Here is a 14,829-nt window from a genome sequence, read left to right on the forward strand (position 1 = left end):
CTGCAATATGAGCCAAAAGACAAATTTTAAACAAATACCTGAGCTCTATTGTAACTGACATTTCAGCTATTCCATCTGACAACTTTCTCTAAATTTTTGGTCATAGAAAATAAACCAATTTAGAATCTGATCCCTGAGGCAGAAAGCAAAAGAAATGGGTAACTCAGGGTGTAAAAAAAGCTGTATTTAAATTCAGGTTGGATTTTTGCTTAACAGAGCACACGCACAAACATGCCCACACAGAGAGAAGCATATATTCTCACTGTTCCGTCCCTCTCTTTATTAGACACAATGTGCCTTAAGATTTGACAAACTACTTTGTTACAAAGACTCTCTACTATGTACTACTCATACGTATTTATTCTTATTATAGAATAGAATCTTAATTCCTTGTTTCTTTGCTTTAAAAAGAAAGTATAAAGTTAGTGAATTTTTTCCCCCCCATATATGGAGTGAAGTGTAAAGATGGCCTTATCAGGGAAATAATATTAGAAAGCAAGGGAGAGAAAAGATTCATCCACCCAGCAATTACTCATTTTTTTAAATTCCACTACATACTAATAGCAATAGAATAGTCCTGGTGGTCCACAGGGAGTTGAACAGCCAACTTAAAGGTGATAATTTTCTGGCACTTGAAATCCACTAGCCTCTCCTTGGTAGAAAGAAAGACCATCTCTAGTTGTATGACCTACAGCTTCAGAAAACCTATTGGAGTGTTGGTCAGCTATAAATCAGTCCAGCTTGATGGCCATGAATGAATGAGTGAGTGGAAATGATCGACTTGCAGGCAGCCCTCTTTAAAGAGCTGATATTTAAATTGAGACCTAAAGTATGAGAGGAATCCAGTTATCCCTCCCATCATTCTTTGTCTTAATTCTTTGCCCTTTTTTAAGCATACCAGCTACTACTAGTTGTGATTACTATAATTATTTGTTTTTCTTTTTTTTTTCCTCTCTCTTTCCTGTACAGATCTGTCCATACTAGAATAAGAGAGACTATAAAATTTAAGCATGGTTGTTTAGTAAATGTGTAGATGACTGAGTGACTGAAAATGAGGTAAATAAGATGAAAACTGTGTAGTGCTTTCTAAATCATGAAAAACTGTCTTACAAGAGTTGTCATGGGAATCCATTGTAAAGGAAGGTTAGTAAAGTGGTGACTAGATCTGATTTGCTTTGTAAAAAGATAATACTCTTTACTGCATATAGATTGTATAGGCTATGGGAGAAAATGAAGCAAAGGGACCAGATAAACAGTGGTTCAGGTGGAACTGGGGTTTTCTGGAGTATATAACAGACACTGAATATTATGATATTGAGCCTCAAGTCAGGGATATTTGACCTTGCAACTAATCCCCAAAAAATCTTCATTAGGTATTTGCTATATGTTCAGGAATGAAGTTACATACAATTTCAAGTCTATTGAATCAAAGATCAACACCCTTGGAACCAGCTGTCAGGAAATCAAGAGACATACTGTGTAGGGAAGGTCTACTGCCATGGGCCTATCCAAATTACTTGAGAGAAATGATGCCACTTTGAAGACCAAGATGTACCTGATTTAAGCCATGGTCTTTTCAATCACTTGCTTTGCATCTGAGACCTGAACAATGATGAAGATAACAGAAGAAGAATTGATGCCTTTGAGTTGTGTGCTGGAGAGGAAAACTGAATATCCCATTGACTGCCAAAAGAACAAAAAGATGTGTCTTAGAGAAAGTACAGTCAGAGTGATCCTAGGAGGCAAAAATGATGAGGCTTCTTGTCTCATATTTTGGACATGTTGCTGGAACATCATGCTTGCAAAAATGGAAGGTCAGCAAGGGAAAGGTAGATCTCCAGAGAAATGGATTGACACAGTAATGACAGCGATGAACTAGAGTATGCCAGAGATGATAGAACAGGATTCAGGTCTGCTGTTTGTAGGATTGTCATACTCAACGACTCCTACCAACCACAGCATCTGCTCAGTTACTATATGTTTTACACTTACCATGTAGTGTTTTGATTTTTGTTTCTTTTGAGATGTGTTCACAACTAAAAAGCAGATGGAGAGGAAAGCTTAAAGGATTAAAGAGTAATTAGAAGAAAAAGTAGATAGAATATTCTGTAGCACAGAGATACATTATAGTGTGTGTTGGGTGATAGGCTCTTGAAATAAAATTGATAAAGTAAATTGATGTCTTTTATGAACTAATGAAACACTTTTAAAGATAAAATTCTCAAAGTAAATACATTCTACACCATAAGCATCAGTGCAGAGTTGGAGAAAAGGAAGAAGAATACAATATTTCAGGGAACCACCAGTCAGAAGAACCACCTGTTCTTGTCACAAAGGCAAAGGTCATTGTACCTCCTCTGCTGAATCATGGTCTTCACTCTGATTCTTCAGCCAAAAGTCAACAATATCCTTTCTGAGTTATGTAACGTGTTATAGACAGATGACATTGAGATCAGATTGTTTTCTACATGCACATTGGAGGAATGCAGAGCAGGAATCAAATCACTAACGTTTACCTTTCTTTAGCAGCTAGCCCTCTCCTGTCTACAGAAATGCACAGCTAATGTGTAAGTGATGTTGTACAAGTATAGGTACTGTTATCCAGTGGTCACAGACTTCTGACCTTGCTGTTTCTTTCAGCCAGAGGGTGAAGTTAATCAAATGAGAACGTAACAGATTTTGATTGGACAAAGCTCGTGCTTCTTTATGTGGGGAATAATTAACCTATGAAAATTACTGATGCTGGAAAATATTCAGGAAATAATTTAGGAAGACTCTAAAAGAGGATTGAACATTGATGTGAATATAATTAACAAATGCAGCTTTAGCATCTAGAATAACAGCCCTGCACATCCTTAAGTCTTGAATTAGACAATAAGCAGCTTAACTCTCAGAAAAGGAGCAATCAACATCGTCCCCATCCAATGTAGAAAATAAGCATTTTGTATATTAAGCTTTATATACTAAGCAGCACTTATTAAGAATGACAGGGCATGAAATGTCATGACTATAAAAATATTCTTCTTTACAGTGAATTCATATTGCCATTTGCTCACTAATTGCCTTCAGGATTTTAAAGTTGTAGAACTCTGTTTGGTGTAACAATACATCACTTGACTGCTAACAAAAAGGTCCAGTGTTCATATCCTCCTCAGTGATCTACTCTCCTTAGGATCACATGCATGTATACCCTATGGATCAGCTGGGGCCGCTGTGATTCAAACTGTCTCAAATGTACTTGACAACAACATCTCATAAACGCCTGTTCACCTTTTGCAAGACAATGAAGAAAAAATGAGATGAGTTTTAGAACTTTAAAATTGTCAGTAATAAATACTATGATAATGTCAAGTTCCTGTCTTGTAACTGACTTGAATGATTGCAAAGCCTCCTGAATGAAGTGACTCCCCCCTCCCTACTTCTTTTGAAGAATAGTTTATGTAGGCATTCCTGAGAGAAGCTAAAATTGTTACATGAGAGTTTCATAAACAGAATAGACACTGGTTTTGGAAAGAAAAAAGACTTAAGGGCTGTACACCATGGATATCTAGGAAAACATTTTTCTTTGCGAGGACAGGGAGTAAAGTTGTACTCATTGTGTATGGCCATGTTTAAACTGAGTCATTAAAGATGCTATTGCCTCATCCAGCTGTTTTAGGACAATTAGCCATGTGACAGCCCGACGGGAGAGTAAGACGGCAACAGCCATTGCAGCACAGACATATGTCTCTTCTTGGGAGGAAAAAAAAAGGCCAAGTGAGTAACACTGTTAGAATATATTTCCTCCCTCAGAGTGGTTCGTCAATTTGGCTGGAATGTGAATCATCTCCATTTGAGACAGGAGTGTGACAAGCCTTGACTGTTTTAATATTGTTTAAAGATTGATTAATTGACTATACCAGGTAATTTGAATTTAAATGTAGCAAAAGTAATGGCTCTTAATTTTAAAAGTTCATGATGAATCACGAACTCTCTTTAGTTTTAAAATTCAGACGAAGGGTAAAAAAGTATTTTTGAAACTTCTCCATTTTACAACGTCACATTACCAGGCTGAAAGGAAAGGTTTTGTCTAAATGTTCTTTATTTTTCTTTAAAATAGCACACGAGATGATATATGGAAACTCTGTATTTTCTAATCCTTTTTTAAAAAATTTTTTTTATTCTAAGATTGCTCTGAGAATGAAACCTGTCAAATAAAAACACATTCACACAAGGCGTGTGCATTTTAATCTTAGTTCACTTCGGGGGTAAACATACACACATGTACATTTTAAACAAGTATGTAATAGGTTTTCCTTTATTTGTGTTAAGTTATCCGAGTAAGCATGCCTCCAGAAAGGCACTTTATTGTGACTTCTTATCTTGTGAGTATGAGAGATTTTTTTTTTCCTTTCTCTTCCCTGTAAACTTCCACATCAGGAGACTTTTTACAAGTTGCTGCTGTAGCCACATGAAAACTTTATAATGCATATAGAAAAACAGCAGCCCATCTCACTTCATCTGCAAGGCAGTAAATAAATTTTCCACTCTGGGCCTCAGCCAAGAAGTAGTCATCATTCTGCAGGCGCCAGCCCCCCTGCTCGAGGAAGGTCACAGGAACATTAGCTCCATCTCTGATTGTTGTTTGGAAAGGACAAAGAAGGTGGGGAAAGAAAAAAAGAGAGCAACCTTCAGCCTGGAAAGTCATCCCTAAAGGAATTAGAATAAGGTTAGAAAAAAGCCAGACAAGAGTCTACCTTCACCAACTCTTTCACTCATTGACAATTCAGTAACCTCAGGGAACTACTTCACATATCATTTTGATTTGCATGGTTTTTTCAGATGTTTAAGAAGACAACATTTGATGATTGGTCCCTCCTGCCTGATAATGGCTCACTCTACTTTTCCAGACTGAACTAATGCTTCCATTTCTTACTTAGAAATGGATTCTCCAGGCCTCTAATTCCTTGGTTAAATCGTTTAACCACCACCACCACCACCACCACCCCCACCCCCACCTTATGTTTTTCTTTGTGTCTAACTACTTCAGTCTTGCCTTATGTGAATGGGGTAGGGAAATGAAGAGGAATAGGGTTTTAAAGAAACCATGTGTTCAAAGTGAATGCATTTTTTTTCTTCCTCTACTCAAATCAGCCTCAGTGATCCTCTAGCCTATAATGTGGCAGTATCCCTCAGAATGCATAGAGATATTAAGATCACTGATGGCCTCATCAGGCACAGAAAAGTAAAAGCTCTGTCCTGGCTGCCTCCTTGTGTGCCAGAGGTAAAGGACGTCTCTAGCCTCAGCTGGAGCCAAGTTTTATGGAAGATAGATATGGTTCATGAAGTACAGTGAAGTATGAATCTAATTGCAGCCAGAGCTGAAGAATTGTAGCAGAGAGGCAGTTTCAGGCAAGAAATAAAAAAGCCAGCCCAAGTATGCTCATGTGAAATGTTAGCCATAAGACCATTAGGATCAGGGAGCCTCAGGGCATCACAGTTGCACAGAAACACTCAGGTGATGCCCAAGGGCATTTAATTACATTATTCTAATTTTTATTATTAATGGAAATATTAAAGCTCAGGCAGGCAGTTTGGTGAAGAATTTAGAAGAATCAAAGATGGCATAAATATTCATTTCCCTCCACATCTCATCATTTTGCAAAAACACAGCCAACCATTCATGCAGGCACAGGCCCATATTCCAGTCTTCATTAAACACAGATAGATCAACATGCCCTCAGTGGCTATTTGCATTTTGGAATCACTGCTCTTTCCCCTGCAGTGTGGCTGTTCTGCCAAATTGAAGTATCATCTCCGATGTGGTTGTCTCTTAAAAAAAATCAACCCTATCCAGGTAAGCTGAGTGAAGGAGCCAAGGATGGAGACATCTGGGTTGATGTGTTTAGGTTTTATTGCCTTTTTTTTTAGAACTTCCTCAGTACTCATGGGGAATCTGTATACTCGAATAAATGACTGTTCATTTTAACAAATGCACAAATTAACTGTAGGGTTCTTTGCTAGAAGAATTTTTAACCAATATGCAACAATTTCCATTGGATAAATGCTCATCAAGGCAAGAACTAAAATGAGAGAGCTTATAGTTCATGGTCTCCTTTCCCACACAGATTTTCTAAGTTTGAACAGGGACCCTTTAACCAAAGGCTCAGAAAATACTAAGTAAGGATAATCTGATTGATGAGATGTGATTAGTCAGTAATATTTGTTTAAACAAAAGCAATAGAAAATTTGAGTTTCGAACAAATATTTCATTAAAAGATAAATTTTTTTTACAAGTTTTGAGCAAGGGGGCGAAAAGAGATGGATCTGTAGAGGCAAAGAAACTTATCTCACTTTTATTTTTATAGGACAATATTTCATAATGAAGTTATTTTTCGAAGAACTGAAAGAACTTCATAGCTATTATTGAAAAGGGATGCTGAAAAATCCAAGCCAGTTTGATATGTGAGATTTATTTTATTATTAACAACAAAACAAAACAAATGGCACTGTTAAATTTACAGTGCCTAAGTCTATTCATTTAACCAAAAGTTGTTAAAAGCCTTCCCTAGGTAATGGAAAATAATTTTTGTTTTATTTTCATTAGTTGTTTTGTTTTGTCCACGGTTACGGGCACTATAGCTATGTAAGACGCAACCTAAATATGAAAGCATGATGAAGAAATAGTCATGGGGAAATGAGAATTTCAGAGTTCTCTAAGGAGGTTTTCATTCTCTTTGTAGGTGGGGATTACGTGGGACCAGCATAAAAAAAGCTTCATAGAGAAACTGACATTACACAGAATATGAAGATAGAGAATATTGCACAGGAGCAATACTGGGAGTAGGGAATTCTTGACAGATCAAAATCATGGCCTGTATGGGGAATAAGGAAGATCAGGTAGATCAGGACGTAGGAGCTCTTTGGTTCCTGAGAGCTGTGTGTGTGTGCATGTCTGTCCCACCAAAATTTAATTTAGGATTTTGATGCTAACATCAGTGAGCAGCCTCACTGATTAGAATCTATGAGCTCAATATAAGCTTTGCCTTTGTTGAATGCACACAAGGATCTTTCAATTCGCTTCAGGCATTTGCTTTTGCTTTACATTAACTTCCCACAACAGTTTACAATGCACTAGTGTCCTGGCCTGAATAATGTGTGCCATTTTTATTATCACAAAAGTTTATTTGTATTTGTTTTAGGCTGTAGATAACTAGTCACACCATTGTCTTTGGACCTATCCAGAATTCCCTACTCCTAATATTGCCCATGTGGAATATCCTCTGTCTTTGTTTTCGGTGTAATGCCAGTTTCTCTATGAAGCTTTTATATGCTGGTCCCATGTAATCCCCACCTGTATGCAGGTCTCCAGAACCCCCATCTATTACAAAAGTATAGTAGCCTCATTACTTTTCACTTTTTTTTCTGTTATAGAACTTTGAAATTATTTCTAATTTTTCCACACTTATCTCTTCATTATAACTGTTCACACAAGAGCTTGTATGATGACATCATCTTTTCTTCAAAATTTAAACTAAGACAAATTAGAAACTATTCTATTAGTATGGAAAACTGTGTAAGTGCACAGCAACCTGTTTGCTTCTGTCTTTTTTCTTCTCATGCCTGTTTAGGATATTGAAGTACATACCAGGTATTTTTTATCTATAACTAAAAAATGATCTGAACAATCCACAATGAAGCTTTATTGCAAGACAGAGTATTTAATGATTGCTGATAGTCTAAAAATAATTAAGTATTTGTTGTTGCTGTTACGTGATATCAAGTTGCCTGTGGCTCATAGCGACCCTATGCACACTAGCTGTGAAACTTGGTCTATCATGAGCCAATTACATCATCTGTGACAAGGCCAATCCTATTTCTCCAGTCACTGAGTCAATTCATCTCATCCTGGGCCGCCTTCTCCTGCACCATTCCTCCACTCTTCCAAGCATGATGTCCTTCTCCAAGCACCGGACCCTCTTGGCCACATGCCCAAAATATGTGAGGCAGAGCCTCAAAATCCTTGTCTCCAGGGCGGCAGCCTGATTTCACCTTCTCCAGGATTTATATTGTTAAAAATTTATCACTATATTTTGAAAATTAAACTAATGATTATGATATCATTTTATCCTATCCTCAATGTATGCCTAGAAATAAATTTTTGAAGTGAAACAAAGAAATTAATATAACATATGTCTCAAAGTTAAGAAAAACTCAGTCATATTGCCATCAAGTCACAACCGATTCAGACCTGACCCTTCAGAGAATTTTCAGAAACTGTAAATCATATGCAGGAACTGTCCATCTTTCTCCCAGTTACAGGTTGATTAGAACTGAGACAGAGACATCATGTTGGGGTTAGCAGTGTAATCCCCTATGGACTACCCCACCAGAGCTCAGAGATAAGAAAGGAGAGAGAGAGAAAAAAAGAATATAGTTGAACAAGAAAGTATGAAAACAGGGAGGATAGGGACAACATAAGAGCAATTAAAAGCAAAATATATCATCATTTCACAAAAGAACATGAAGGAATAGTGACAGGAAATAACAATGTGAGAGAGATAAAGTCTTATCTATAAAACACTTGGAGGTTTGAGGTTGAATATGCAAGAGAAGGAGTAAAAAGAAGGACAATGAACAAATAACTTGAAGTCACTATGGTCTGACCTAAGACTTTCACATGTGATTCAGTTAATACTCCATGCAAATCTATTGTCTAAACAACTGCTGATGAGTTGCCTGCAACTCATGGAAACTTTACAATAGAAATCGTATCTGGTACTGAATCATTCAAGAAATTACTAGCAGGCTAACATCCATTGTTTCTCTCATGCCAATTGATCACATTGTGGGTCTCCTTTGCCCTTACTGTCCTTCTACTTCACTAACCATGCTGTTCTCTAGGAAGTGATAGCTTCTAAAGACTGAATGAAAGCAAGTTAGATAATGTCCTTTTGTGATTTATAAAGTCATCATTGGCTTTTATTTGGAAGTGTATGTGTAGTCTTTGCTTTTTAGTCTCTTTTGTTCTGGAGTTCTATTGAAATCTGTGCACCATGAGTGATTCTGGTAATTTTTCCAGTAACAGTAGTGCAGCTTCCAGCAACTCTGCAACAAGCAAGGCACCAACTAACACCGAAAGGTTAGAGGAAAATTTAATAATCACTAGTATTGCGTCTATTTGGTAGGTGACAAAACATAGCACACTAACTTAACCAACTCTTTCAGTATCAGGAGTTGGCAATAATACTGGGATTCAAATGCAGTGGCTTCAGAGCCTGTATTCTAAAGTTCTGTACTATACCATCTCTCATACTATAAGCAAAAAGGATAACCAGAAACAAGGACAGAATAAGAAAACAAAGAGGACTTTCTCTTGCTTGATAGTCTCATGGGGAGGGGGAATCAGGCCTGAAATGTGTGCCATCAGCCCTTAGCAGCCTTGCAGCAGAGAACGGAGGCTCGGTCTGTTAGTGGCAGTGAGGGAAATGGATAAATAATTGATTATACACAGCTCACTCTGTGTGTACTGATCTGTAGGGAGGAGTTGGGTCCAAGAGGCAGAGCCAGATGGAGAGTGGTAATGTGCCTATATTAATAGATGTCTTCATTAGATGACATATTCACAGGAGTCCAGGGCAAGTGCTTTTCAGCCACTGCTGAGTCAAACAAGGTCTAGCGATGAAGGTGATGCTTACCTAGATTCCAGTGCAACAGCAGGTCAGCTGCAAAGGACATGGGATTCTACAGTTGTCCTCTATTGCTCTAAGAGGCACACCTTCTATTTCAAAGACATTTTAGTACTCTCTTTGTGAGTCATCTCCAAATAGGAGAGATAACTAGGCTACCCACTCCCATAACCATTCTGTACCCCAGATACAAATGTTTGCTCACTTTATTTCTGTTCTCCGATGACTCTCTGCTTTACATTTTCTCTCCCAGAGACAAATTCTTTTTTTTCCCCCTTAAATTGTTTTTAATTGAATGCACTCCTCAGGCCTCTCCCAGGACATCTACTCCCTGGTGACAGCCTCCTGAACTTTCTTGGATAATTGCTAGTGGTCCTATATCAATGGACAGCTGATGGTCAAGTCTGAACTGTGAAGCAAATGTTGAGCCTCAAACTTTCATATTATATAGAAATTAATATTGGTGGCATTAAACTTAAATATCCTTGAAATGTTAGTTGAGCAGATGTTGAATGTTCAAAGACTATGTATTTTTATATATGCAGAGACACATACACACATCTCACACCTCCACAGGTTAAACATTTTGTCATAATTGGAATTTTATGTAGGCTAAATCAGACACAAAATTTTAGTGGCATGGTATTTGATTTGTACAGTTATAGCATTGCTCTAGACTGTCAAGGTGCCCTCCCCCACCTCAGGAAAGAAAATGTCAACATGTGGAACACAGTGTTAAACTTGTAGAATTTGATAGTGGCATATGATTTGTTGAGCACCTGAAAGCTATGGAATATAGTGTCAGCGCTGAGTGTTATGGAATTTTGAGCATTATCTCAAGAAACTTAAACTGCAATAAAAACAAATTGTAACTTAAAAACTAAATGAAATAATCTTTACATTTGAATCCTATTTTTCTCCAGGAAGCATGGAGATTTGCATCTTGTGACTCGGAGAAAACATACCAGTCCCTGCCTCATCTTCAATTTTCAGATCTCTTTCTGAGTAAGCCAGACGACAGATCTAAGCATTCAGCCAGCGACTGAAAGATTGTTGGTTTGAGTCCAACCCAGAGGCATCTTAATTTTCTTCCAAAATATTATAGTCACTGAGGCCTTTTGAAACACATTTATACTCTGAAGTACATAAGTTCATTTTGAGTCAGAACCAACTCAAGAGTAATACTTACTGATTTCTAACTAGTCAGAGTTCCTAATGTCCAGATTGCCAACAAATTTGGAGTCATCCATTCAGAAACAGAATTGAGCAACGTCACACATAACTTCATCAGAGGAAGTCTCTAGTATTAGTATTGTTTCATGAGAGGGTCAGTGGTTTACTGGGCAGTCCTAATGGCAGTGTTCAGCCTATGTTCAGGTTAGGGTAAAAGACATGTAGGAAGAGAAGCCAGCCTCATTTCATCAAAGTTATAATTGGCTATGAGATTTTGCCTAATTACTTACAACATAGTTTGGTAAAATCCTTTGTCTTCCTCTCATAGAATATGCAATTCCCTTGCAAATTTGACCTAAATAGAAGTGACTGGGAGGAGATTAGTTTCTATATTTTGTACCTTGCTCAGTCCAAGTTCTCACTCTCAGGATGCTCTTTTTTTAAGGCAATTTTCAGAGTTCTATACAAAATAGATCTGGGGAACTTTTTTAGTCACCAAATTTAAATTAGGGGTGATTTATCATAATTTGTTTTAATTTCTTAATAATTACTCTTCAATTTACTTGCCATATATGGACTGTATTGTTTCCCCTCAGTTTTCATTGTTGACTCAACTAAATTTTACATCACATGTAGGACATGCTTCCAAGCTCTCTAATTCCTCTTTTCCCCTTGAGTTCTTTTTACTTTTTGGGTTAGGAAACATTAAGAAATCCATCCTGGTCTCATAAAAGGTAAGGGACCTTTGATAAGAGCATGATGGCAAATGCCAAGGAACCATTTTTTAATGGATGGAATTAGAAGCAGATATCAAGTTTAGATCCTGCTGTTTGTTTCCTTATCTGTCCTACATAAGACACAGTGCTCACCATAGGTAGAAATAGGTAGTAGACACAAGTTCTGGTTTTAGAGTCATGAGTACATGATTTCAATTCTGCCAGTTCTGACACACAGGCTCTAGGGAATTGAACTACTTTCCCCAAAGCTGTTCCTCTCTGGCAGTTCCCATCCACCAGCATCTTCAAGGAAGTAAGATACGCAATCTCCCCTTTTCCAATGTCTAGTACCAAAATCCCAATGGAAGGTCAACTATGAGTTAGTTCCCAAATTGACAGCAAGCAATGAGTCGAGTTTATGTTTCTTTTTCAATCCCTATAGGCTTCAGTTTCCTCATCTGTAAATTGAGCTTTCCTTGGAAAGGGACATGATGCTTAGAAAGGTCAAGTGTTGGTGAAGGAAAGGATGACTCTCAACCAGGTGGATTGACACGGTGACCACCACAATGGGCTCTAGTGTGTCAGGAATTGTGAGGATGACATAGGATAGGACAGGGTTCAGATTTGATGTTCATCGACTCTATGGCACACAACAACAAAGTAAGCATATTATGATGACTCCTCTATCATTCCTCTAATGCTTATCAAAAATAATTAAATATGTCTGAAACACAGCAGGAACTTGGTAAAGACTAGTTGTTAATTCTTGTTTGCAGTTGAGTCAGAACCAATCAATAACAGACCCCTCATAGCATTTTCAGAGGCAGTAAATCACCTGGAAGGAGATTTCCCATCCTTCTCTACAGACTAGTATTACTATTTTATCTACAGGTACTGTTCCCTGTTTTATGAATGTTTACATTTGATAAGTAATCAACAAATGGTTCTTGATTACCAATACATTACACACTTTTGTCTGGACTTCTTCTCAAATGGCTATTTTTATTTGTTTGTTCATAAAACTTGGTGTAAAATGTTATTTTCTTCTCTCCTGAAAGATTTTATAGATGTCTACAACAAATACTTGGCTATTTATTTAAAAATGGATTCTAAGATGTATCTCTCCAAGATCATTAGTATTTTATATGAGAATAAGTTATTTAGAACAAAGAATTGTTCTCCTCTATTTAAATTAAAAAAGAATCAAACATAGCCCTTTATAGCTGGATGCTAATGCACTCTTACATCTTCTACGTACATACTAATTGGCTAAAATTTTGAGGTCAGAGCTGGTTCACTATGAATTCATTGAAACTACAGAATTGTCAGGCAAATACTGTGGTGGCATATTAAAAATTGCCGCTAGTAAATATTTTATCAATATATAATAGTTTGTGACTAGGTTATATGCATTTACCTGTCAAAATATCTGACAGGTAAGTATTAGCATGCCTGAATATCTGTAAGTGAGAGTTGTCAAAAAACAACAAGCAGCCACTTCTTAACACATCAACATGAAGAATATTCAAAGGAGTAATCATTACAAGTGGGACAACAATATAACCCACCTAATAAGCAGGTTGGAGACTTATAGAGGTGTGTTTAAATGAATGAACCACTAGTGGGGGGAAAAAGCTATCATGATAAATCTGTGAGGTAGGAGAATCAGATGTATTAAACCAATTATAAATATCCAATGAATAAATTAGTTCTATTGGAGATTTTATTATAATATAAGGGGAGACATGGTAAAGAATAAATTTATTCTGGATGTGATAAAAATAAGAATGGCAGAAGAAAACAATTTTATCAAACAAAGGTGAACATGCTAAATATTTTTCTTGGAAAAAAATTCTTGCAGAAATAGATATACAGAGTATTAGGCTTTTCATTTTATAATTAAATTGGCTGTGTCACAAGGTTTCTAATTTTTTAAAATTTAATTCATTTTCATTTAAATGCAAGCATGTGATTAGAAACTAAAATAAAATGAACATAGTTTGAGATAAGTCAATCCTGAAGCATGACACAGGGATATTTAGTGGTATTATTATGAATATTTAATTATCTGTCAATGATGTTCTTGGTACAGACAGCACTGCACTTAATTTAGAGGGTTTTTTTTTTCAATTTGTTGTTGTTGTTGTGTTCCATCAAGTCACCTGAGACTACTAGCGACCCTATGGACAACAGCCCTAAACCCTGCTCTATCCTTTGCCAATCTCATTGTCCCAGACACACCTATCCCATTACCCCAGTCACTGAATCACTCCATCTCAGAGAAGGTCTTCCTCTCCTGAGCTGTCCTTCCACCCTCCCAAGCATGACATCCTTCCCCAAGAACTGATCCTGCCTTGTAACATGTCTAAAGTATATCAGATGAACCTTTAGAATCCTAGCCTCCATGGAGAACTGTGGCTTCTCCCTCTCCGTGATGAAAAACAAGATTAGAGAAAAACAAGTGTATTGGTTGATAAGATGTCAACTTGGAAATGCAGATACATTGGCATTTGTATCTTCAGATTTGGGTAGGGAGTGTAGTGAAAAACTGATACAGAAGTAATCCCTTTGCACACTGTTCCATAAAGCATTGTGGTGAAGTGAAGGTTGTCTGAGAAGGTATAGGAAGAGATGAGCCTGATTCAAAGAAGCTCTAATGCTCGCACCAAAGCACTACCTCTCAATCTCTTGTTCATTGTTTTTTCCTGGTTCTAGAGAAAAGGTACTGGAAAATTTTTATTTGTTCAACAAAGTTACATGTATTCTTGAAAATGTTAGCTGGTTTCCAGTTGGATTCTGAATCTCAATAATGTCATGCACGAGGAGTAGAAACTGCTGTGGTCTGTGGAATTTTCATTGACTGCTATTTTGGAAGTACATATCTGGATCTTTATTCCCACTCTCTTTTATTCTGGAAGCTCTCCTGAAACCTATTTAATACCACGGTGATACTCAGGCCAGAGATTAAATCAAGCAAAGGTCCTCTCATGAAAGGCAAGGAATCTATCATTGAATCAGCATGTCTTCTTATGGTGAATGATGGAGACACATTAATAAACTTTTATTAGACAACGAAATACATTTTCTTTTCAGAAGTATTAATTTTTTTGTTAGCAAATCAACTAGAAAACATTACTAAAAATAGTTATCCCAGGATGGTGGCTACAGATGCTTTTATGGAATATTTGGGTCAGGCAGCACCAATATTGAAGCTCAAAATAATAAAAAAAAAAACAACAAAAAACAAAAAAACAACAAAAAAAGAAACAGAA

Source organism: Elephantulus edwardii, unplaced genomic scaffold (genome assembly GCF_000299155.1).
Source record: "Elephantulus edwardii isolate Elephantulus edwardi_28Jun2011 unplaced genomic scaffold, EleEdw1.0 scaffold00032, whole genome shotgun sequence".
Classification (NCBI taxonomy): domain Eukaryota; kingdom Metazoa; phylum Chordata; class Mammalia; order Macroscelidea; family Macroscelididae; genus Elephantulus; species Elephantulus edwardii.